The sequence below is a fragment of the Phyllobates terribilis genome, unplaced genomic scaffold (assembly GCF_046119375.1).
Source record: "Phyllobates terribilis strain yellow unplaced genomic scaffold, ASM4611937v1 Scaffold_2__4_contigs__length_985480577, whole genome shotgun sequence".
Lineage (NCBI taxonomy): Eukaryota > Metazoa > Chordata > Amphibia > Anura > Dendrobatidae > Phyllobates > Phyllobates terribilis.
Window position 1 is genome coordinate 772,229,178 of NW_027362762.1, and position 26,775 is coordinate 772,255,952.

Below are 26,775 nucleotides of genomic sequence, written 5' to 3' on the forward strand. Positions count from 1 at the left end.
TCCAGTATATATGAGCATTTGTGCATGTGCATTTGTGCATATTTCTGGTTTATATATTCATTAAAGGCAGTGCTGTGTCCATAATCATTAGGATGTTAATATTGAGGGTACTTTGGATGTATAAACAAAGGTTTCTATAGCAAACATATTATTTCACCTTCATCAAATCTACACTTATTTAAGCAGAAAATGAGATCTCCAGTAAGTTTCTCTAGGTGTACACTGCCATATGCCTCCTGGCATTATACACACTACCTCTTGACACAAACAACGGTGATGATTGTGTTCCATTTGAATTGCCCTAGAATTAGCAGCTCTTTGCATTAGGTTGTAGATGTAGATATGGTTTCTGTAGTGATGATGCAGGCTGCAGCAATCTATTGGCTGCTGGCTTTGTAAATTTCATTCAGTTTGCTCCAATAGCTGAGGGAGAACTGACTGGTACAGCCTGGTCCTCTCTCCCTCCTCAATCTCTCTTTTTCTTGCAGCTCAGTCTCTCTCCATCTCTGCATAGGCAATCAGAGCTCTTTACTAGCAAAACCTCCACTGCTCACACTGATTGTAATGAATTTTCATGCTGAACCACTATACAGCTCCTGCTTTTCTCCTCCAGTCAAGGCAGCCTTTTGTTTTCAGCTTCTCACATTCCTTTGGACTGCAAGACCGCCTTGGATTGCCACAGATATCTCTATGTATTTGCAGATGTGAAAGGAACCTGCTTTGCGTCGAGCAATTTGATCAGGATTTGCATTTTTGCAGGATTTTGCTGAGCAGAAGATGTTGTGTGCTTGATCTGCCTCTCTGCTTTGTCAAGGTAAGGTGCTGGGCTGACTTTTCCATGCATTTTGTATGCTAGTTAAGCAATGTCTATGCTTACAAGCTTTACTGCAGTCCTTTATGTGACTACTTTTCCCTTATGGCTGCAAGTCAATACTTTTCCCTTGTGCTCCTCCACACATTGCCCGTATTCATATACAATATGTGTGTTCTGGGCAGTAATGATCATTTTGCTGCAGTAGCCTCTTGGAAAAAAAAAAAGCTATGATTGTGTGTGGTGTATACAAAGTAGCCGATCAGTCTCATATACACAATGAAAGATGAGCAGATATTAAATCAGAATTACAATGATAAACATCCTCCTTAGATGTCTGAAGAGAGATACATTTCAAAGGATTTGACATATTGGTTAACCAAAGGAAACAGCTCTTATTGTTGCCATATCCTGTAGCAGCAGAGATACTATATCTGATCATTTGATACACTTTGACTTATATGAGGTTGCAGTTCCAGGGATTTTTTATATTACTATGTTCCTGTCATAGTCTGGGTCTTGTTATTCAATTTAGCTGTATGATTTGATTAAATATCCTGGATGGAAGTATTACAGGTTTATGTATTAATCTGAAATCAGAAGCCTGGGCAAGGAATCTACTGTATGCTGGTTATTTTATTGCTAGACTGCACCTTGCTTATTGCAACACATTGCTTGGCATTCTGCATGTGTAATGCATAATGGAACAGAGCGTGCTTTTCAATCCGATGGAATAAAAATAAAGACGAATTATGCTACCGGTCTGTAATATATAGCCAAATTCTGGTGCATTAAGGCATTCTGCACATTGTGCACTCACATCACTTCTGATATTGTGCAGGCTGTCAAATGGGAGATTGCAGTTCTATCTCATAACTTGATTATCACCTACCTATTGGTTACCCCACCCCCACCTATGATGGGTAACCCCCCCCCTTACACCTCCCTCCACCTTGTTTAAAGCTCCATGGCTGATCTGGTTTTGCAGATATAAGCCTGTGTGTGTTGATGACACTATAAAGAGAAGAAGAGGAGACTTTGAGGTTCCCTGCCACCTTTCATGCAGTAGCATCTAGCAAGTGGCTACTGAACTAGTCATCCTGAGTTTTCCAAATACGAAGAACTCGTGAAAGGATATTTTGAATTCTGAATTAAAAGCGAGAATATAAGTGTTTTCGACAATTTTTATATGTCTAACTCCGTAATTTGTGGCAATCACCAGCCACCTTCTCTATAGATTTATTTTCAAAGCAAAGGGAAGCAAATTGCTTTAATACCTCTGGCTGGAGCACCTTCATATACTGCTATGTTTGACCCTTCAGATTTCATATGAAAGATCTTCTGAGACTCATAAGCAATTTTTTCCTTGCTTGAAGTCTGGTATGGCTGTATTGATCCTTGTCACTTACAGAAATAAAGGGGAAGCATTTTCCAACAAAGAGAAGAACACGGCTTTCTGGTCTCTGTGAAAGAAATGGGTATTTGAGCTTTTTATTAGTTAATCTCACTATTTGTGTGCCTATTTGAATCTACAATTGATCATTGCAGCAACTTGTTGGGAAATTTTGTGCCATATGGACCTTGTGATTCACAAAATGGCAATTGACGAGTATTTATATGTAGCTAAATCATGGGTTTCACTGACATTAATCGACCACCCACTGTGAAATGTGACATTACTCAACCTTCTCTACTCGGATTTGTCACGAATCGTGACAGTAAGCGATCTTCAGCCGAGGTCAATCCTTTCTGGACCTTTCTAATATACCTATTCTCCGAAAGTTCTCTGTAGCTTTCCCTGCATTGCTGTTTAAGTCACATTAGCATAGTGAGATCAAATAGTGATTATAATAATCCATGTGAGCTTCAGGATTAATCTACAATTAATTCCTATAAGGAAAGATAAGTCAAAGCAATTTGGGCTACATATATTATGGATCAATTAACTTTCTGTCATTTCATTTTAAGGCAGATCTGTTATTAATTGCATCTTATGTGGATATTTATTTCAATATGTATTTTTAGCCAATATTTTTAGTTCCATATTACAGCTTAATTCAAAGCTCTCTATATCTTAGAACTCAAACAGGAGCTTGTGCCACTGAAAGGAAGAACATCTGTTCTTTTAAGAATAATCCACAAGGTGGTAGTATGTACACTTCTATTTCAACATAGTCTGTAGTGGTCACTTATTTGAAGGATATAGTTTGATGTATATGCAGTAAAGGGTCTTGAAGAGAGTCATTTATTATATATGTAAAGTCCAATATCTGTTTCTTGACGTCCATTATTCAATTGTGGCCTTCCTAGTCATATCTATGAATCTGGTATAGAGGCCGACTGGAAAAAAAAAAAGAACTGAACGGTTGGAACATGGATAGCATATCTTATTGCTCTGATCCTAATTTTAAGGATCATTTTAAAGGAATTAGAGTCTGTGAATATTTCTAAAACAAGAAGAAATGGGAAAAATACTAATCCTGTATTGAGTAAAAACTTATTATGAGATACAGTGCCTACAAGTAGTATTCAACCCCCTGCAGATTTAGCTGGTTTGATAAGATGCAAATAAGTTAGAGCCTTCAAACTGCAAACGAGAGTAGGTTTTATGAACAGAAGCATAAATCTTTCAACTGAGCATAAAAGTGTGGGTCAATTATTATTCAACCCCTATGTTTAATATTTTGTGGAATAACCCTTGTTTGCAATTACAGCTAATAATCGTCTTTTATAAGACCTGATCAGGCCGGCACAGGTCTGTGGAGTTATCTTGGCCCACTCCTCCATGCAGATGTTCTCCAAGTTATCTAGGTTCTTTGGGTGTCTCATGTGGACTTTATTCTTGAGCTCCTTCCACAAGTTTTCAATTGGGTTAAGGTCAGGAGACTGACTAGGCCACTCCAACACCTTGACTTTTTCCCTCTTGAACCAGGCCTTGGTTTTCTTGGCTGTGTGCTTTGGGTCGTTGTCTTGTTGGAAGATGAAATTACGACCCATCTTAAGATCCTTGATGGAGGAGCGGAGGTTCTTGGCCAAAATCTCCAGGTAGGCCGTGCTATCCATCTTCCCATGGATGCGGACCAGATGGCCAGGCCCCTTGGCAGAGAAACAGCCCCACAGCATGATGCTGCCACCACCATGCTTGACTGTAGGGATGGTATTCTTGGGGTCGTATGCAGTGCCATCCAGTCTCCAAACGTCACGTGTGTGGTTGGCACCAAAGATCTCGATCTTAGTCTCATCAGACCATAGAACCTTGAACCAGTCTGTCTCAGAGTCCTCCAAGTGATCATGAGCAAACTGTAGACGAGCCTTGACATGACGCTTTGAAAGTAAAGGTACCTTACGGGCTCGTCTGGAACGGAGACCATTGCGGTGGAGTACGTTACTTATGGTATTGACTGAAACCAATGTCCCCACTGCCATGAGATCTTCCCGGAGCTCCTTCCTTGTTATCCTTGGGTTAGCCTTGACTCTTCGGACAAGCCTGGCCTCGGCACGGGAGGACACTTTCAAAGGCTGTCCTGGCCGTGGAAGGCTAACAGTAGTTCCATAAGCCTTCCACTTACGGATGATGCTCCCAACAGTGGAGACAGGTAGGCCCAACTCCTTGGAAAGGGTTTTTGTACCCCTTGCCAGCCTTGTGACCCTCCACGATCTTGTCTCTGATGGCCTTGGAATGCTCCTTTGTCTTTCCCATGTTGACCATGTCTGAGTGCTGTTCACAAGTTTGGGGAGGGTCTTAAATAGTCAGAAAAGGCTGGCAAAAGAGATCTTTAATCCACACATGTGAAGCTCATTATTCTTGGTGCCTGAACTACTTCTTAATACTTTAGGGGGACCAAACAGAATTCTTGTGGTTTGAGGGGTTGAATAATAAATGACACACTGAATTAACTTTTAACGTTTAAAAAAAAACAAAAAAAAAAAAACAAAAACAAAATTTGCTGCAGTGCATTTCCCACTTCCAGGCTGATCTACAGTACAAATGTCACAATGCCAAGTTAATTCCGCATGTGTCAACCAGCTAAATCTGCAGGGGGTTGAATACTACTTGTAGGCACTGTATATTTCTAAAATACTTTGAGATATTTGTGCACCCTTGCTTAGAACATCCAGTCACCTACTGAATGATTAGGTGTTGACTTAGCTAATTAGAAATCTGTTCTTAGGATTCCAGGGTATTATGTTATTGCAATGAAATTATTGACAGCTATTCCCAACACAGTTCTACAGCATTTCCCATTAGTCTTAAAGTTCAGGACATCAATCTTACAAGAAATGCAAATGGAATTCAATAAATAATTGTCGAAGACATCTGCTTTTTTTTCCCTGTATGGTAAAATTTGTTAGTGTTTGCAATGACTTGGAAACAATTGCTGTACTATACGCTGTAAGACACTGTAGTAACATTTTTTGTCCTTCAGAATGTGACCTTTATTACTGATATTACTAGCACACTTTATACAGGTATCCTATGATACCTATGCTATGACAAAGCTTGAAAACACAGATTTTTTTTCATTTTTATTACATAAGGATTGATTTTAATAAAAAAATAAAAACTCTTACAGATTTTTTTACAACTAAAAAAAGTGTTTATTTTATTTACAGTATTTATTTTTTTCAGGTATTTTTTTAAAATATGATTATATTAAATTATAATGTTAAAAATGTATAATGAATGACCCCAAAGCTAAATAAATAATGATTAAACCAAATATCCTAAAGTGTTTTTTTTTTTAGATTTTCTAGTGATTACATAAGATCAATGCATCTGAATGCAAGTAAAAAAGGTTAATACAGGTACTCTATGTACCTGACTTTTAAAATGTATAAAAAAATATCATCATTCTAGAAATATGGATCCCAAATCATTGATCATTATTTGTATCTGTTCCTACTTTGGCTAAATTTAATTAGGGCTTTGACACTTGTTCATTGAAGGCAGCAGGAGTATAATCGGTGTGTCTCTGAATTGTAGAGTAGTTGGGTTTAATTGAGGGTACTTAATTGAAAACATTCAAAATAAACCTGATGAGGAAACATTTTTATAGTTCAGTGCTGTACTAATTGACTGGGTAAATTCTGCATACTTAACATAGTACTCGCACTGCTGTTTTTGACAGATTCCCAATATAACCCCTTTGGCTTTTCAGAAGAACAATCTTCTTTTCATGTTCCATAGTCATTCATACTGACAGAGTCACCTGGAAACACAGAGAAGACAATGGAGTTCTTCAGTTGGCCAACAAACATATTGCTCTGTCATCTTTGAATGTAGCTTTTTCTTTATTTAATTAAAATGAGAAGACTTGTTGCTCTAGGTTACAAGTCTAGATGTCCTATCAGGAGGGGTCTTCTAATAAAAGGCTAGCTGTAAGCTTGCAACTGGAAATAAGCCACACAGATCAATATGGAGCTCTCATTTCATACAGCAGCACTTCTCTGTCACAGTTCAGCTCAGGTGCACTCAAGCAATGTTTGTAAAGCATTTATGCTCTGAGCCATTTCGATCCCCACATTTGTCAGGGTTATGTACTCAGCTCTGTCACCTTTTAATAGTTCTCATTCTGTTTGCTTTACTACTATTCCTGAGATCTAAATAATATAAATCATGCTTGTCATTCATGATAAAACACTTTCCAAGCCTATGCTTCATATCACTTGGATATACATTTACAGGTCATGCACCTATGTCATGCTCTCTTGTAATATATCATTATTAATGTGTGTCATGTTATTTTTTAAATATAACCTACTCACAGACACACAGACCCAGACACACTTACAGACCAGGACACACATACAGACCCAGACACACATACAGACCAAGACACACATACAGACCCAGACACACACACACACATACACACAAATGGAAATATTTTCAAAAGTTATAGCTTATTAAACAATATTTCAAAACATATGGCTCATTAAACAATATGCACTAAATTTTGTAATGCCTTTTCTCTCATTTTTGTTTTTATGTGTATATATTTCCACTTTTTGTGACTGTATTTCTACCTTTATCAATGGAATAATAACAACCTGGGTTTGCATGCATTCATGGGCCTTTGTAATTGGCAATCCTTGTAACATACAGCTAGATATGGTATCCAACATATAGTGATGTGGTATGTGACATCACCGATGAGTAGATAGTAATTTTTTGGCAGCTAAGATCAGGAATTATTTTCAGCCAAGGGTTTAGAAAGGACTATCATCTAACTGGAGAACGGGACTAGTCAAATCTTGATAGGAATGGTGAGGTGGCCAAGCATGTGCAGCTTTCCCCATTGATTTCTTTGTAAAGTCTGAAAACTGCCATAATCATGCCAGATGGAAACACCCCAAAAACAACAAATAAAGGCATGGGTACAATTCTTGCTCTTAAGAGTTTATAAAGGAATCATATACCCAGGGCATCATAAATTAGATAACGAAAATTAGCCAGAATAATGTACAAAATTAAATATAGAATTAATTATAAAATTACATTGGACCTTAAGAGTGGGCTTTAGGATAGGCTTTAGCCTGCTTGACATATTTTTGTGTAAGAACAAACTTGTTTGGTGTAGGAGAACCATGAAACCATTCTTAATGGAATGTGGTATTCTATTTATCTGCCCAGCTAGATAATTTATCCAGCAGATATTATCTCCTTTTTAAGTGAGAGATAAACATTGCAAATAATAAAATCAAATTAGAGATTTTGACACAGCTATAACTTGTGTTGATAAATTTTGTTATTTCAGTTTTGCTTATCTAAAGGCCACCATAGATGATCTCAGGGGAAAGACGGATCTAGTCTATTGGATTCCAATGGTTGATTCTTCTGTTCTTTGGGAGTTAGGCCACTGTGAGAGGAATCTTGGTGGAGCAGGTGCTAATAGCAGCTGGTTGATTGATTGTTCAACTGACAACTATCTGATATTTATTGATGCTTTTAATCCCTTTGAGGGTCTTTAAAGAAAGATCATGACTGATATCAGATGAAGAGGTACTCTTATAACTTTAGTAATGGCCCTTTGACTCTTTTCAAGAATAATGTAAATCAGGGAAATGTATTTATTATATTCCACTGAACATGTAGATACTGTAGGTCCCAACCTGTTTCAGCATTTTCAGCAAATGTTGCAAGATGAAAGCTTATATATTCTTAAAGACATTCAGATGTTCTATACCATCTTGTTAAAAGCTTATTGTGGTTCTACTAGAGACATACATATCAAGAGTACCCAAGTAAATTCTTAAGCATCAGTTGTGTTTCAGTCTCTGAAAGGGTGGTCGCCAGCATTTTATTCCCATGACAATAAGGTGGTTTAGCAGAAGATGATACAAACATAAATCCATGGTGCAATTTAGGTGTCTCAACCATTATGTATTATCTGTCATATGTAAATTTGTAATAATACCTATCACTAGGCAAATTTGCATTTTTTCTTCTCTTTTCTGAAAGATGTTTCAATGAAAGAAAAAGCAATGTTACAATGTATATCAACTTTTTAAATATTTTTACATCAGATTTTTATTTTACCCAGAAAATACTCTGTTCAATCATTGCTGCAATATGCTAGCTACTATCTTATCCTTTTGAAAGTTTTTATTTTTTTTGAAAGCTATGCCCATAATTGTGGTTATTAAAACACAAAAATATTTCCAGTTCAGTCACTAAAGACATAGTTATAAATTTGTATTAACGTGATCTTTTAAACTAAGGCCTAGATTAGTTTTTTATCAACTTTGATATGTCCCAAATATATGTATGTACACAATATTTCACAAATAGAAAAAAATGAATGTATTGGGTTACGTGTCACAATAGAAGATGCCAACTGAATGCTACTTATTATTATCACAACCCATTACATAGTGATGATATAGTTTCTGTTTTTTATACGGTAAATCACATTGTTCACTGTGTGCTGATTGTTTATACACAATTTAGAAAATTAATATAAGCCATGCAAACAAATGTTTGCCATGTGACTGGGAGCAGCCAATGGTTGTGAGGCTGTGGAAGAGGAAAATACAGAAGTCTAAACATTACAACTGAGCATGTGCAAGGTTTATTAAAAATGGCCACTGCCTTCACTTACTATTATACTTCAGCACGGATTTCCCCCAAAATCCTGAAGACTACTGATATTACACAGCCTTTGGATACAATTACAAAATAGAATTACAGTTTCTAATACTGCTAATGTAAATTAAATTTGCATTCAAAACTGACTTGGGTTACTATTGGATACTTTGGGGATCTAAGTTTATTTTAAGAAAAGCATAAAAGGTCCAGATATTAGAGATACAAGACATGTGACTGAATGAGGCCCCCTTATATAAGTATATATATGTATACACGTATATATACAGTACAGACCAAAAGTTTGGACACACCTTCTCATTTAAAGATTTTTCTGTATTTTCATGACTTTGAAAATTGTGCTTTCACACTGAAGGCATCAAAACTATGAATTAACACATGTGGAATTATATACTTAACAAAAAAGTGTGAAACAACTGAAAATATGTCTTATATTCTAGGTTCTTCAAAGTAGCCACCTTTTGCTTTGATGACTGCTTTGCACACTCTTGGCATTCTCTTGCTGAGCTTCAAGAGGTAGTTACCGGAAATGGTTTTCACTTCACAGGTGTGCCCTGTCAGGTTTAATAAGTGGGGTTTTTTACCTTATAAATGGGGTTGGGACCATCAGTTGTGTGGTGCAGAAGTCTGGTGGATATACAGATGATAGTGCTACTGAATAGGCTGTTAGAATTTGTATTATGGCAAGAAAAAAGAAGCTAAGTAAAGAAAAACGAGTGGCCATCATTACTTTAAGAAATAAAGGTCAGTCAATCTGAAAAATTGAGCAAACTTTGAAAGTGTCCCCAAGTGCAGTTGCAAAAATCATCAAGCGCTACAAAGAAACTGGCTCACATGAGGACCGCCCCAGGAAAGGAAGACCAAGAGTCACCTCTGCTTCTGAGGATAAGTTTATCCGAGTCACCAGCCTCAGAAATCGCAGGTTAACAGCAGCTCAGATTAGAGACCAGGTCAATGCCACACAGAGTTCTAGCAGCAGACACATCTCTACAATAACTGTTAAGAGGAGACTTTGTACAGCAGGCCTTCATGGTAAAATAGCTGCTAGGAAACCACTGCTAAGGACAGTTTCAAGCAGAAGAGACTTGTTTAGGCTAAAGAACACAAGGAATGGACATTAGACCAGTGGAAATCTGTGCTTTGGTCTGATGAGTCCAAATTTGAGATCTTTGGTTCCAACCACCGTGTCTTTGTGCGATGCAGAAAAGGTGAACAGAGGGCCTCTACATGCCTTGTTCCCACCGTGATGCATGGAGGAGGAGGTGTGATGGTGTGGGTGTGCTTTGCTGGTGACACTGTTGGGGATTTATTCAAAATTGAAGGCATACTGAACCAGCATGGCTACCACAGCATCTTGCAGCGGCAAGCTATTCCATCCGGTTTGTGTTTAGTTGGACCGTCATTTATTTTTCAACAGGAGAATGACCCCAAACACACCTCCAGGCTGTGTAAGGGCTATTTGACCAAGAAGGAGAGTGATGGGGAGCTACGCCAGATGACCTGGCCTCCACAGTCATCAGACCTGAACCCAATCGAGATGGTTTGGGGTGAGCTGGACCGCAGAGAGAAGGCAAAAGGGCCAACAAGTGCTAAGCATCTCTGGGAACTCCTTAAAGATTGTTGGAAGACCATTTCCGGTGACTACCTCTTGAAGCTCGTCAAGAGAATGCCAAGAGTGTGCAAAACAGTCATCAAAGCAAAAGGTGGCTACTTTGAAGAACCAGGAATATAAGACATATTTTAAGATGTTTCACACTTTTTTGTTAAGTATATAATTTCACATGTGTTAATTCATAGTTTTGATGCCTTCAGTGTGAATGCACAATTTTCATAGTCATGAAAATACAGAAAAATTCTTTCAATGAGAAAGTGTGTCCAAACTTTTGGTCTGTACTGTATATATATATACATATATATATACATACTATAACTATTATAATTATAATGATTATTATTATTATTATTATTATTTTTTTTTTTTTTGTACAGCACCTTTGATACCATGGTGTGGTACATGTGAAAAAGGGTTTACATATAAAATACAAGTATAAATTACAATAAACAAACTAACAATGAAAGACAGGCACGGAGGGGAGAGGGCTCTGCTCTCGCAGACTTACAGTCTACAAGGTGATGGGGTAGGAGACAGTAGGTTGGGGGGTGCGTATATAGTTAGCTGCTCTTATGAGTTATAACAAATTATATTCTAAATTAGATGCTAGATAGTTAATTACAAGGGGCTTGAAGTGTGTTTACAGTCGACTCTACAGAAAACAAACTTACTTCTTGAAAGGAGTTGTCACAGTTCAGCAAGTTGTCACCCATCTGTTGGGAAATGCACAGCCCTGTTCTTGGGATTGGTAATGGTCTTATCATTCCAACCCTTTCAATGATCAGTGGGTTGTCACCTATCAAGTGAACAGGTGCTTAATTTCCAAGTTGTTTCAACTCTTTATAAATCTGAAAGGAAAAACTAATATAGTATACTTTTCTTGTGATCATTCCCTTTTGTGGTCATTTACAGCAAAGACTTTTTGAGAAAATATCAAAATTAAGTTAATACAAGAATATACAAATAATTATTATTTTTTACTCATAAAGTTCAAAGAATTTTCAAAATTACTTACAATAACTTATAATAAACATAAAACTGTGTTCAAATGCAATAATCTCAGTTATTCCCAACCTATAATATTTTCATTAAGGCATTATTGTTCAGAGAGGTATATTTCTAGACTATGCAATGTGGCAGTAAAGTGATTTGAATCACAGCTTGTGGTAATATTATTGGAGTGTTGCAATTAATTACTTATAAATGAGTTTAAGTTTACAAAATCCATGTAGGTATCATGAAACCATTTATAATGCATGTTGAGGTAATTGCATCTGATTGACTTACCTGGTTAAGTAATAACACTACATATAATTAACTTTAAGAGGTTTTGAAGGTTATAATCATTCATGCAAATGTAGAATGCATTATATCCTGAAATTAGAAGACTTTGTATTCCAATTTTTACTAGACACAATTTGTAAAATAAAAAAAATAAAAAAAATGAGCTGACTCAGTGTCAATTGTAAATCAATTATTTTCCTGTTTTGCTATATAAAATGTATTATTAAGCCACGAGAAAGGAGTCGGTGCAGAGGAGATAAAATCTCTATGGCTCGTTTCTTAGAAGCTATGGGCGTTCACACTTACAGCCAAGTGATGCCTCCAATACAAAGATATTATCCACTAGAAGCAAAAGTTTTAGGGATGATGGCCTCAAACATTACAACATCTTATGAAATTAGGCAGATTAACTTGAAATCTGTGTAAGTATTTTAATGATTTCTGTAAGTGTTATATTACAGTTTTCTATAATTTGGTGCTTTTTCAGTGGGTACGGAAAGTATTCAGACTCCTTTAAATTTTTCACTCTTTGTTTCACTGCAGCCATTTGGAAAATTCTAAGTAGTTCATTTTTTTTCTCATTAATGTACACTCTGCACCACATCTTGACTGAAAAAAAACCAGAAATGTAGAAATTTTTGCTAATTTATTAAAAAAGAAAAACTGAAATAACACATGGTCATAAGTATTCAAACCCTTTGCTCATTATTGCGTAGAAGCACCCTTTTGAGATAGTACAGCTATGAGTCTTCTTGGGAATGATGCAACAAGTTTTTCACACATGGATTTGGGGATCCTCTGACATTCTTCCTTGCAGATCTTCTCCAGTTCCATCTGGTTGGATGGTGAAAGTTGGTGGACAGCCATTTTGAGGTCTCTCCAGAGATGCTCAGTTGGTTTAGGTCAGTACTCTGGCTGGGCCAGTCACGAATGGTCACAGAGTTGTTCTGAAGCCACTCTTTTGTTATTTTAGCTGTGTGCTTAGGGTCATTGTCTTGTTGGAAGGTGAACGTTCGGCCAAGTCTGAAGTGCAGAGCACTCTGGAAGAGGTTTTCATCTAGGATATCTCTGTATTTGACTGCATTCATGTTTCCTTCAATTGCAACCAGTCATCCTGTCCCTGCAGCTGAAAAACGCCCCCATAGCATGATGCTGCCACCACCATGTTTCACTGCTGGGATTGTATTGGGCAGGTGATGAGCAGTGCCTTTTTTTCTCCACACATACCGCTTAGAATTATCACCAAAAAGTTCTATCTTCATCTCATCAGACCAGAGAATCTTATTTCTCATAGTCTGGGAGTCCTTCATGTGTTTTTGAGTAAACTATGTGGGCTTTCATATGTCTTGCACTGAGGTGAGGCTTCCGTCGGGTCGCTCTGCCATAAAGGCCCAACTGGTGGAGGGAAGCAGTGATAGTTGACATTGTGGAACTTTCTCCAATCTCCCTACTGCATCTCTCGAGCTCAGGTACAGTGATCTTGGGGTTCTTCTTTATCTCTCTCACCAAGGCTCTTCTCCCACGATTGCTCAGTTTGGCTGGATGGCCAGGTCTAGGAAGACTTCGGGTGGTCCCAAACTCCTTCCATTTAAGGATTATGGAGGCCACTGTGCACTTAGGAACCTTGAGTGATGCAGAAATTGTTTTGTAACCTTGGCCAGATCTGTGCCTTGCCACAATTCTGTCTCTTAGCTCATTGGGCTGTTCCTTTGAGCTCATGATTCTTACATGCACTGTGAGCTGTGAGGTCTTATATAGACAGGTGTGTGCCTTTCCAAAACAAGTCCTATCAGTTTAATTAAACACAGCTGGACTCCAATGAAGGAGTAGAACCAACTCAAGGAGGATCACAAGGAAATGGACAGCATGTGACTTAAATATGAGTGTCTGGGCAAAGGGTCTGAATACTTATGACCATGTGATAGTTCAGTTTTTTTATTTAATAAACTTTAAAAAATATCTACATTTCTGTTTTCAGTCAAGATGGGGTGCAGAGCTTTCTTTAATGAGAAAAAAAATGAACTTTTTAGAATTTACCAAATGGCTGCAATGAAACAAAGAGTGAAAAATTTAAAGGGGTCTGAATACTTTCGGTACCCACTGTATGTAGCTTTAACAACACTGGGGCAGAAATAATTTTAAGCTAATAAAATATACAGTTATATGAAAAAGTTTGGGCACCCCTATTAATCTTAAGCTTAATGTTTTATAAAAATTGGTGTTTTTGCAACAGCTATTTCAGTTTGATATATGTAATAACTGTTTGACACAGTTATGTTTCTGCCTTGAAATGAGGTTTATTGTACTAACAGAAAATGTGCAATCTGCATTCAAACAAAATTTGACAGGTGCATAAGTATGGGCACCCTTATCATTTTCTTGTTTTAAATACTCCTACCTACTTTTTACTGACTTACTAAAGCACTTTTTTTGGTTTTGTAACCTCATTGAGCTTTGAACTTCATAGCCAGGTGTATGCAATCATGAGAAAAGCTACTTAAAGTGGCCACTTGCAAGTTGTTCTCCTGTTTGAATCTCTTCTGAAGAGTGGCATCATGGGCTCCTCAAAACAGCTGTCAAATGATCTGAAAACAAAGATTATTCAACATAGTTGTTCAGGGGAAGGATACAAAAAGCTGTCTCAGAGATTTAACCTGTCAGTTTCCACTGTGAGCAACATAGTAAGGAAATGGAAGAACACAGGGACAGTTCTTGTTAAGGCCAGAAGTGGCAGGCCAAGAAAAACATCAGAAAGGCAGAGAAGAAGAATGGTGAGATCAGTCAAGGACAATCCTCAGACCATCTCCAGAGAGCTGCAGCATCAACTTTCTGCAGATGGTGTCACTGTGCATCAGTCAACTATACAACGCACTTTGCACAAGGAGAAGCTATATAGGAGAGTGATGCGAAAGAAGCCGTTTCTGCAAGCATGCCACAAACAGAGTCGGCTGAGGTATGCAAAAGCACATTTGGAGAAGCCAATTTCTTTTTGGAAGAAGGTCCTGTGGACTGATGAAACCAAGATTGAGTTGTTTGGTCATACAAAAAGGCGTTATGCATGGCGGCAAAAAAACACAGCATTCCAAGAAAAACACTTGCTACCCACAGTAAAATTTGGTGGAGGTTCCATCATGCTTTGGGGCTGTGTGGCCAATGCCGGCACCGGGAATCTTGTTAAAGTTGAGGGACGCATGGATTCCACTCAGTATCAGCAGATTCTTGACAATAATGTTCAAGAATCAGTGATAAAGTTGAAGTTACGCAGGGGATGGATCTTTCAGCAAGACAATGATCCAAAACACCGCTCCAAATCTACTCAGGCATTCATGCAGAGGAACAATTACAATGTTCTGGAATGGCCATCCCAGTCCCCAGACCTGAATATCATTGAATATCTGTGGGATCATTTGAAGAGGGCTGTCCATGCTCGGCGACCATCAAACTTAACTGAACTGGAATTGTTTTGTAAAGAGGAATGGTCAAAAATACCTTCATCCAGGATACAGGAACTCATTAAAAGCTACAGGAAGCGACTAGAGGCTGTTATTTTTGCAAAAGGAGGATCTACTAAATATTACTGTCACTTTTCTGGTGAGGTGCCCATACTTAAGCACCTGTCAAATTTTGTTTGAATGCAGATTGCACATTTTCTGTTAGTACAATAAACCTCATTTCAAGGCAGAAACATTACTCTGTCCAACAGTTATTACATATATCAAACTGAAATAGCTGTTGCAAAAACACCAATTTTTATAAAAAATTAAGCTTAAGATTAATAGGGGTGCCCAAACTTTTTCATATAACTGTATACAGAAGTCATTAAGTGACCTAAAGACATAAAGTAAAAGCAAAAAAACTACCTGGAAATTAGTTATTCTCAACAAATTTAGAAGTAAAAAATAAGTTGACTTCTCATAATTAGGGGAAATTTCCCCCCAAATAGTACTGGTTGATTAGCTAAAATTCAAAAGCTACTAGAGAAGTATAAAGCAATGGACACTGCTGACTTTTTTTTTAGCAATATCACCACATTTAGTCCCCATTGTCTGTCTAATGCAACAGGGATCTCATTATACCAAACCCTTGAGCTCCATACAAACCAGTGTTGTTTGAGTGAAGCCAGAAAACAAGCAAATGTGGAAGAATCTTAGTGACACACAGCATGATTTTTATGTGAATCAAGTATTTAAATTCATGTATGTAAAGTTATTATATATATAGATTGAACACAGAAATGTGATTTTTACAATATTTTAGGTACAGTAGACAAAAGTTGAAAAAAAAAACAATAACTTTCGCAAAACCAGTCAATCATCTAATATGTTTTGGGGACTCGAGACTCTTATTTGACAGACGATGTTTGGGTAGAGAATAATCGGGCAGTCTGAACTCATATACCCGATACTTTTGTAATTCCAGGAGATAAGCCACTGCCAGAGGAGTCTGACAGATGCTCCCTCTGCTGCCCTCATCAAAAATACATATTGTCCGAGCTGAATGTTTTTCATTATGGAAGAGTTGGGAGAGAAAGCTGGTAAACGTATCTATGTTCTCTAAGGACAGTAAGGACAAAAGCCATATTATTGTAAGAAAATAGATTTATACGATACATAAGTAAGACTTGCAAGCAAAATACGATACATTGCCAGTAAGTAATATATGCAAATTTTAATACTAATATTTTTCATTATATACCTTTAAGAATAATTTTTATCCTGTGTTATAGGTCTTTGTCATTAGGAGCTTTAATTATTCAACCACTATTAAGAAAATCATTGACACATTGGTTATTTTATAGTTTCTTCTTAGTTCTCAAAATTAATGAGTGAACAGATAAAAAAATGTGTTTGTGATATTTATGACATCATAGTCATTACTAACATTTTATATGAATGTCCAAGGATAATATGCTTATTTCCTTATATCAGTATTACTGGAGTGAAGAGCAAACTCAGTTATCATTGAACTAAGTAGTTCCCAAGGGTTTGGTAAGAGAGTAGACAATAAGATTCCTGCTGCCTTAGATAAACAATGGGGACTAATTGTGGAGACATTGCTAAAATAGTCTTGTGGCTGAACAACCACTACTTATTAGGGTACCAACCAGTCCCAGTAAGGGGGGAAATTTCTCCTAGTAATAAGAATTCAATGTTTTTATGCTTACAAAAAAAGGCTTCAAAATCTGTGGAGAATAACCCATTTATAGGTAGGCTTTTGCTTGTACTTTATGTATTTTCGTCACCTAACGACGTTTGTGTACATTATATTTTTTTAGCTTAAAATTACTTCTGCTCTAGTTTTGTTAAATTTACCAGTAAGGTTGCTTATTCAACTTAAAATATAATGAAGCCACAGAAAATGTAAACATTCATTAATCACATCAAGGATCAACAAACTTTTAATAAATTAATTGTAGGCAATTATAGTTTAAGAAAACATTTCATTTTTTTATGGAAATTATGAAAATAATGATCATAATACATTATGGGGAAAGGTCTGATTCACAAATCCATAAGGGAAAAGGTTATTTACAGTTCTGGAAGATAAAGTCAAGAATATTCTATCACAGGGAATAACAAAGGCATATATTTCAGAATGCAAATGAAGAGTTAACAGCATTAGTATGATGTATTTCTTCTCAAAGGCCTCACTAGTGAGAAGCCTCAAGATTATTGGTGAGGCTCATCTGGGGAGGCATTTTCCACTCATTATATGCTGGAAAAGTCTTTCTCTGAATTACATCGCTAACTCCTTTAGTAACTAATTTACCATTGTCTTATTCTCTTCTAATATGACACATGGACTACATAGGGTCACAAGACAGTATAAAAATCATTCAGAGTTGCATCCAGAAAAGAGGGACAATTTTCTTCTCACTTGTCATCCATATGCAATCCATTGTTTTAGTAATCATTTACAAGACCATTTATAGTTTCCTATTAGTGATGAGCGAGTATTTTTGCGAGTAGTTTTGTTAACTCTTTCACCGAGTATACTCGGGTGAGCTCCGAGTATTTACAGCGTGCTCAGTGATATGTTTGAATTACTCCCGTATGCATGATTTGCAACTGTTTGACAGCTTTAGTACATGTGAGGAATGTGTAAGAAGCAGACATTCCTCACATGTACTAACGCTGTCAAACAGTCGCAAATCATGCACACGGGAGTGATTCGAACATATCACAGAGCACGCTGTAAATGCTCGGTGCTCGCCCGAGTATACTCGGCGCTCGCCTGAGTATACTCGGCGAAAGGTTTAACAAAACATACTCGCTCATCACTATTTCCTATGTTACCGAATTGCAATGTATTCATATATATTGGGTGCTATATTGTGGCTCTGTATGACATTCAATTTTATTTTCACATCCATAAACTTGAATGGGTGAGCCTCATCTGATTTTCGAAGGAAAATTGTGCATGCTTCAATTTTTTCACATGCAGATTCAGTTAGCGAAAAAAAATGTTCATCTGCGCTGCCCAATTGAATAACATTGGCCTGAGTGCGATTTATTTATTTATTTATTTTTTTAAAGAACCGAAAATACGCTCCTAATGGTCAGACCGAGGTATCACCATATTATGTCTAGTGATGCCAAGTAGTTAAAGTCTGAGAACCAAATTATGTTGAAGTTCAGATAGTGCAGGATACTATTTAATTTCTTTTATTTCCACCTTGTAGCTGAATTGGTTAGTTGGCCCCAAAGGTATATTTTGCTTTCCTCTGAATTAACAGCCAGGTCTGAGGTTGAGCTTGATGGATTTGTGATTGCTTTCAACACTGGAAATTATATAACTACGGTAAACACCAAAGACTCGAAGGATTAGAGACCTACATTGTGGTTACAAAGTTCCTAAAGTACAATAATACACTATACGTCTGTTCTCCATTGTACTAATGTCTGTTATTTACACAGCTGTGTTCCACATTGTCCTCTGAAATGTCCTTATGTATAGGGTGAATAGCTGATGTTAGGTCATGCAGAACAAGACATATTCTGTAAAAAAGGCCAATAGATGCAAATCTATGCACAATATTTAACCTGCATAAGATTCTTGTTTCCATGTACCAAGCTACTGTAATACTCTTGAGGATTCGGTGAAGCTTTATGCCACGTTTATATGATGAAATTAACAAGGGTCATACAATTGTCCATTGTTGTTTATTCAGTAATATATTATATTAAAGTGCAAAGTCAACTCATAAGGATTGAATTGAGAGAAAAAATTGCATTCTGGAGTATATGTATTTTTTTAAGATCTGAGTAGAATTAAATTCCACTCAAATAAATTGACTTATCTCTATACGTTAAAATATAATTTGATTTTATTTCATTACCTATAAGATCTCAACTTTTTTTGTGTTAAGTATAAATTGATATTACCATGATACATAAGCATACTTAACAAATTTCATAAAAAAGTTTGTGGATTCAATAACCTTTTCTCCTACTTCTTGGCATTTAATAACAGCTCATAAGATGAATGGGTTATCAGAGGAGCTTGTGCATGCTCTATAATCATAAATGCTAATCAAGACACGATGCTTAATGTGTTTGCATTTTCTTTTGCCAAGTAAGTGTTCTGCCAGATCTAAAAAAAAGTGTTTTTTTTTAATTCTTCATGTAAAAAAAGATGGATATGATCATCATTAAGATTTTACTAAGCTGAAAATTTTTTCTATTATTATTGGTCATACTTAAAAGTAATGAATATACTTGTTTATGGGATGAAGATAATAGGAAGTACTTAAACACTTTAAGTGACTGCAGACTTCTTAATCTTGACAGTATATCAGAATTCTCTAGTAATGCTGGGGCCAGCGGGCAGTCATGTGACCACAGGTAAGAGATTTGAATACATGTGGTCACCTGCCATCCTTACTGAATAAAAGTATCATGCGAGAAGATGAGCGCTTCTAGTTGGAATGTTAGTAGAAGTTTGCAAGTCACATACATACGGTCAGATGACCTCCAAATCCAGGATTCTGAAGTCTGCAGTCACATATAGTGACTGCAGACCTTCATCCCAAGCTTGGACAACCCCTTTAAGGAGTGCTTTGTTGGTTTGTCTATGGGGTAACCTATTCAGGTTGCTGGCCCAATTATATATGTCAAAGGAAGTAGACTTGTTAAAATGAGGGGAAAGTTTGCAGCCCTGCTGCCTGAGAGGACCCAAAGTCATTTTTGTGGCCAAAGAACACGGTATTATAAAAGGCCTTTAATAAGGAACCCTGTTAAAAATTATTTTTTTGGACCCAGAGCTTCAGTCTATCCATATATTTGCATGTCAGGCTAAGTGATACCTGAAATATTGGATAAGAAAATTATATGAACATTATGTTTGTTTCTCGTCCAAATGGAATTAAGCTCAGTATTCATGAATGTAAAAAGGAATAGAAACTAGAATATTTGGATTTTTTCCTCTCTAAATAGACCCAATAATATTCACTTACACTAGCTAAATCTCTGCTTTTGGAAACAGAGCGGTATATATTTGGAGGAATAACTGATTGAAAAGATATTACATTTTTTGTTGCCGTTTTAGGTTTGTTAGGGTGGTAGGAGCTTGATAAGAGTAATCCAATCAAGCGAGTCAGAGATGTTTTGGGCCTTCATTTCAGACCAATCAAAAAACTATGAAGTTATCCAATATGCAGGGACATTCCAAGCACAGTTCCACTGATTAATGCAGTTAAAAAATGTAAGGGTTACACATTTGGCTCAGTAAATCCACTTCTCTTTCTGAATCTACCAAGATCGAGTAGAGCTAATAAATAGCTAGATGTTTCATAGGACAGTTGCTTGAAAGGGTTATTCCCAACTTTAAAGATGGCTTTAAAGGGTTATTCCCAACTTTAAAGATGGGTCTACTTGAAAAGTGGTTGTGAAAACAATCAACTTTCTAATTCTTGGATATTTTTTGCACAGTTCTCTAGATAAATACAATTTTGTTCTTTATTGGTTATTACTTCTTGTATGGGTTACCGGTCACTGCTTCAGTCTAGCAGCAGTGGCCAAACACACGCAAAGCTTATCAACTTTCCATGGAGCTTGTGTGCACTGCAATAAAGCTGAGCCGTGACCCTAGAGCACACTTCTAACGCCTCCAATACTGCAGAAGCAAAGCTGACTCACATAGCAGCATCGGAGAGCATACAGCTTTGGCAAGCAGCGAAATAATTCCACTGATTCTGCAGTTTGTTGGTTGAAGCTGTCAGAAATGAGAGTAGAATAAACCACTGCCAGGCAGTCCTGTCTAGAGCAACAGGTCAGTGCCATTATCCTGATGATATCATGGTTGACTGACTTTAATTTATTATGTATAGAGGACTTAACTGTTTGTTATTTTTATACTTTACATTCATATTTGAGATAGAAGATTGAATATTATTATCTACTCAACAACCTTTTATTGAGATAAAGAGACATAAATACAAATAGACCCTTAGATAATGCCACATTATTGTACTCAGTCTTGATAAAATATATGCTAATATAAGATATGCCAAATTAAGAGGTGCATATTTCAGTTTGCCTGGTGCACTAAAGTTAGGAATATACTCTATTCATAAGCTTGAGTACATTCCTACTAATATTTAATCCCCTTTTTGGTCTAAGTTATAATGAATCTGCTTGTCTGTGTTAGACAACACAACTCCAAGGTAAAAAGATTGATGATTTTTTTGCTAAAAGAAATACATCAAATACTAGAAAAGAAGTACATAGAATTCAAATTCAAAGGCTGGGAAAATGAACAATAAGTAATTGCATGGGTTAGCTAAATTAGGCAGAATTATTTATGATTACCCTACTACCATGTATGCAATGTGATCACCACCAAAGATTGTATGCAATGGAAGACATAAAGTAATGATGTTCATTCACAATAAATTAATTCATATAAATTAAAAATGTCAGCATATAAATTGAAAGTCAATATTGACCCTTAATGAACCTTGACACATGACTTTGGACAAAAGCCAAACCAGACTCTCAATTTGCAGACACGTGTTTCAGTGTGCTGCGCCTCCTCAGTGCAAAACATGACAACTTATTTGGTGGTATGAGAGGCCCCTGACTGGCATTTAGATGGAAACTTTTCTCCTTGTGGAGAGAGACATGCCTTACATGCCAGTGTAAGAAGGCTTATAGAGCATGCAATGTTCATCTGGGAAATTAAATATGCAAATTGCCACTTTGGAGAGGAAGAGGACTTAAACTCTAATGCCACCTAGTATACCTATTATATAGAGTTCAAGTTGTCTTCCTCTCTGAAGAGGCAATTTGCAATTTAATTTCACAGAGAAGCATTTCATGGCCTATAAGCCATGGCATGCTAGGCATATTACTCTCGACAAGGAGAAACATAACTCCTTAGACTCCAGTCAGAGGCCTCTATTACAGCTGAATCAGTTCTCATGCTTTCCACTAAGGAGGGGCAACACCCTTAAACATGTAGGCAAATTGAGACTTTGTCATTTATCCTAAATCATGTGGCAAGGTTCGTTAACAAGTCGATATTGATTTATAGGACTGCTGCTTCCAATAGTTGGCAATAGCATCCTTTTCCTCTCTGAGGAGACAATTTGCACATATAAATTGAAATAAATAAATGAAAAAATCGGAAGGGAGGGGGGAGAAAAATTATTAAACCAAGGGTATGTCACAATATATTCACTTCAGATTTATGTGATCAAAATTTAACTATAATTCACCAGATGTCACCAAAGTCAAATATGTGAGGGAGTTATGAACAGGTATCCATACAGTTTGGAAGGAGGAGAATTTGTATTTGGTTAGGGGTGCTAATTCCTCTAGTTAGAGAAGTTTGTCTACTTTATTTAAAGGGAAGATATCATCAGTATCATCAGAAAATGACTGGCCACTAAGGATTTTTAGACTTTATCTTCCTGTTGTTTTTGGTAACAACACATGTACATAGCCACAATGAACAAACCCGAGATTATCTTTTGTGCTAGTTGTCTAAGGAACTTGTGCAAAGGTCTTTGTGAAGGAAAGGTTAGCAAGGTCACTGCCTACTGTGATTGTTGCATCCTATGTTGTTAGCTTTATATAGAGATGTTACCTATCATTGTATTCCTCCCCTTGATAATACCAAGCTTTGCTGAAAACTCTGCCTGAATGGATGGAATGTAGGAGTCTAAAAAAAAGCCCCGGTGGCCAGTGTGAAAATTGCAAGATTTCTAATCTATGGGGTTTTTTTTTTAATAAAGATTGTGATCTGAAAAAAATGATGTCAATGATTTTTTTTCATATGACAATTTTTAAAAAAAATGTAACAAAGGAATATAATTTAAACAACAGGTGATTTTCTCATTATTCCTTCCATTTAACTAATTAGTTCAGCATCTCCATGGATTTGGAATGAATATGTTCATGCAAGAAGGTGCAATTGCTACATAGATATGTGTTGGCTGGCATATGACAATTATTCAGTAATAGATTGTATAAAATCTTTTCTAATCCAAAGGAGCTGGATTTATTGTAAATGCAAGAGGTGAGGGAGGTCATGACTGCTCAGAATAGTTTTAAGACACAGCAGGACTTCTATATTTCAATGTAAGAGCCTTTCTCTTCACATTTCCAAGTCACGATATGATAGCCTACGTGAGGTTTCGCAGAGTGCATTCATTTTTTTTCTGGGAAGAAAACAAGGCTGAAATCTGTTTCCCACTGGAAGATGATTGCTCATTTTACTAGTAAATGGACAGTGAGTAGAATTGTAAAGAAACTAAAAACTTTCTTGGGACAGAAAAAAATGCACAATATTTTTTAACAGGGTGGGATTTCTGTGCAGATCATCTATTGTGATGTGGGAAATCAGTATGTTTTTAATTAGAGGATGACGTATAAGTAGATGTGATTCCAATTTTAGAGAATAATGTTTTGATTGTATTCTAACAACTTGCCTAAATTTTTAATATTGGTAAGACTAGAGATAAGAGAAAAACTAGAGATAATCTGATCTGACGAGATTTGCCAAATCGCGCATATTTTACTGAGAAATTCGATTTGCAGTGAAATTATTCTTTAAAAATTAAATGCACCTTATTATGCTCTGAAGTATTGAGAGCCCCTGATGCATAATAAGCATAAAATGTAGAAGAATAATCCAGAAAAAAACTAATACTACTCACCTCACTGCTCATCACCACTGCTCGCTCTCACCGAATACAGTCCTCTGCAAGTCTTCTTCTTGTTGCTGCCCGCTGTTCTTCAGACAATGAACATGCACTATAAGGCTGCAATGCATGTAATTGACAACATTTAAAATATTCTAAAAATGATCCCAAAAGGTGAATAAACTTTTATAATGCCTATGCTGCTCCAATTAATTGAGCAATCTAAAATACTTTCCTCAAGGTAATGAGTTTTCCAGTAATTTTCCATAATAATAAAAAAACTAATTATAATAAGCTTTACCCATAGAAGGCCTGGGCTTCCCACCATACCTTATAGGTCAACTTTAAAGAGAACAAAGGATATTTTCACTTAATGGGTTACCATTGTCAAGGGAACATTAACTTGGATCATGGTAAAATTCTTCCTCCCCCAACTATTATATTGTTTCAGCAAAGCTTCTGGGAAATATATTCATGTAGAGGGTACTGAGAAACCATCATTGTCTGAACATGCTGGATGTTTATTAAAGGCTTGTTTTTATCCACACAAGAAGTCATTGATGATGTATGCTATAATCCTAAGAAACATATTGGCAGTCAGGAGAGATGTATAAGACACATACTATCTGTAATAGAATTATGTCAGCAAACCTGGCAGTTCCAACGATTGTAAGCACCAGGTAAGTCCATGCTATGACCCAGTTTCTAAGATTTCCAAGTAATGAAATAAAATTATGGTCACAATACTGAGACACGTTGGCCTATACTACCACGACAATATATTTGAGGACGCATATTACAACCTACTGGATGCATAATCAATAAAAAGGGTTAAGAAGCTGCCCATAATAAGGGCAAAACTGAATAGTAAAAGTCATGGCAATCAACAAGAAGCTATCATTTCCCTCTGGAAAAATAAAATGTCATATGCACACTTTGCAGCTTTATATTTATAAAGTTAGAAATTTATAAGCAATTTTTATATAGTTGGAATCTCACTTTAATAGAGAATGAACAGATTCAGAACTTTAATAAGTATTTCCAGTTTACACTCTTTCTGAGACATTGACATCACTGAAAAAACTATCCTCTTGCCTTCTTCAAACTCTACAAAAATCTGAAAATCAAGACAGAAGCATCTAACATTATGTAATTTAAAATATGTTTGGAAAAAATTTGACCTTATAATTTAGCCAATCATATTCAGAAATTATAAGTTAGCTAACACTTTAACAAATAGCTTGACATCGACTAACAACAGAAAACAAGGCTTATAAGATTCTGGTATTTCTTTACCAGGTTTGGCAATACTGCTTGTAAAGATCTGAGGATGAGGGTTGTAAATAATCACCTAGGCAGGTTAACGATGAAACAATATTTTATTTCTCATATCCATGGTAATACAACAACTCAGGGTAAATGGCCAAAATACAGTTCTCTCAGTCCTCAAGTTCCCAACTTTGGATCAGTAGTTCCACTGACTTTGTATCAGGGGATAATCACTGTCTCCCAACTTTTGGTGGCCCACAGATTTTGTATCTTTAGCCAGTATAGTCTGTAGCCACAGTCTACGATCCACCAGACAACTAATAAAATGATAGAAGCACAGGTATCCAGTCCTTAAGAAAGTTTAAATTCCAATGACATACAGTGGGTATGGAAAGTATTCAGACCCCTTTAAATTTTTCACTCTTTGTTTCATTGCAATCATTTGGTAAATTCTAAAAAGTTTCTTTTTCTTTCTCATTAAAGTACACTCTGCACCCCATCTTGACTGAAAAAAAACAGAAATGTAGAAATTTTTGCAAATTTATTAAAAAACGAAAGTGGAAATATCACATGGTCATAAGTATTCAGACCCTTTGCTCAGTATAGAGTAGAAGCACCCTTTTGAGCTAATACAGCCAAGAATCTTCTTAGGAATGATGCAACAATTTTTTCACACCTGGATTTGGGGATCCTCTGCCATTCTTTCTTGCAGATCCTCTCCAGTTCCATCAGGTTGGATGGTGAACGTTGGTGGACAGCCATTTTGAGGTCTCGCCAGAGAAGCTCAATTGGGTTTAGGTCAGTGCTCTGGCTGGGCCAGTCTTGAATGGTCACAGAGTTGCTCTGAAGCCACTACTTTGTTATTTTAGCTGTGTGCTTAGGATTATTGTCTTGTTGGAAGGTGAACATTCGGCCAAGTCTGAGGTGCAGAGCACTCTGGAAGAGGTTTTCATCCAGAATATCTCTGTACTTGGCTGCATTCATGTTTCCTTCAACTGCAAACAGTCGTCCTGTCCCTGCAGCTGAAAAACACCCCCATAGCATGATGCTGCCACCACCGTGTTTCACCTTTGAGATTGTATTGGGCAGGTGATGAGCAGTGCCTGGTTTTCTCCACACATACTGCTTAGAATTATTACCAAAAAGTTCTATCTTCATCTGATCCGACCAGAGAATCTTATTTCTCATATTCTGGGAGTCCTTCATGTGTTTTTGAGCAAACTCTATGCTGGCTTTCATATGTCTTGCACTGAGGAGAGGCTTCCGTTGGGCCATTCTGCAATAAATGCCCGATGGCTTTGTAGAACATTCTCTATCTCCCTACTGCATCTCTGGATCTCAGCCACAGTTATCTTGGGGTTCTTCTTTACCTCTCTCACCAAGGCTCTTTTCTCATGATTGCTCAGTTTGGCTGGATGGCCAGGTCTAGGAAGACTTCTGGTGGTCCCAAACTTCTTCCATTTAAGGATTATGGAGGCCACTGTGCTCTTAGGAACCTTGAGTAATGCAGAAACTCTTTTATAGCCTTGGCCAGATCTGTGCCTTGC

The 26,775-nt window shown here is 36.8% G+C and overlaps 1 protein-coding gene across 3 annotated transcripts in view; it reads left to right on the plus strand.

The window, feature by feature from the left end:
* Window positions 1-403: 403 nt before the first annotated feature.
* The window catches only part of NLGN4X (neuroligin 4 X-linked), a 513,298-nt gene continuing 486,926 nt past the window's right edge, over window positions 404-26,775 (plus strand). For 2 of the 3 annotated variants that reach the window (XM_073667342.1, XM_073667341.1), the window contains exon 1: window positions 404-814. The gene's annotated coding sequence lies outside the window, so the exon portion shown is untranslated. The remainder of the gene's footprint in view (window positions 815-26,775) is intronic. The other variant, XM_073667345.1, reaches the window with a different exon arrangement.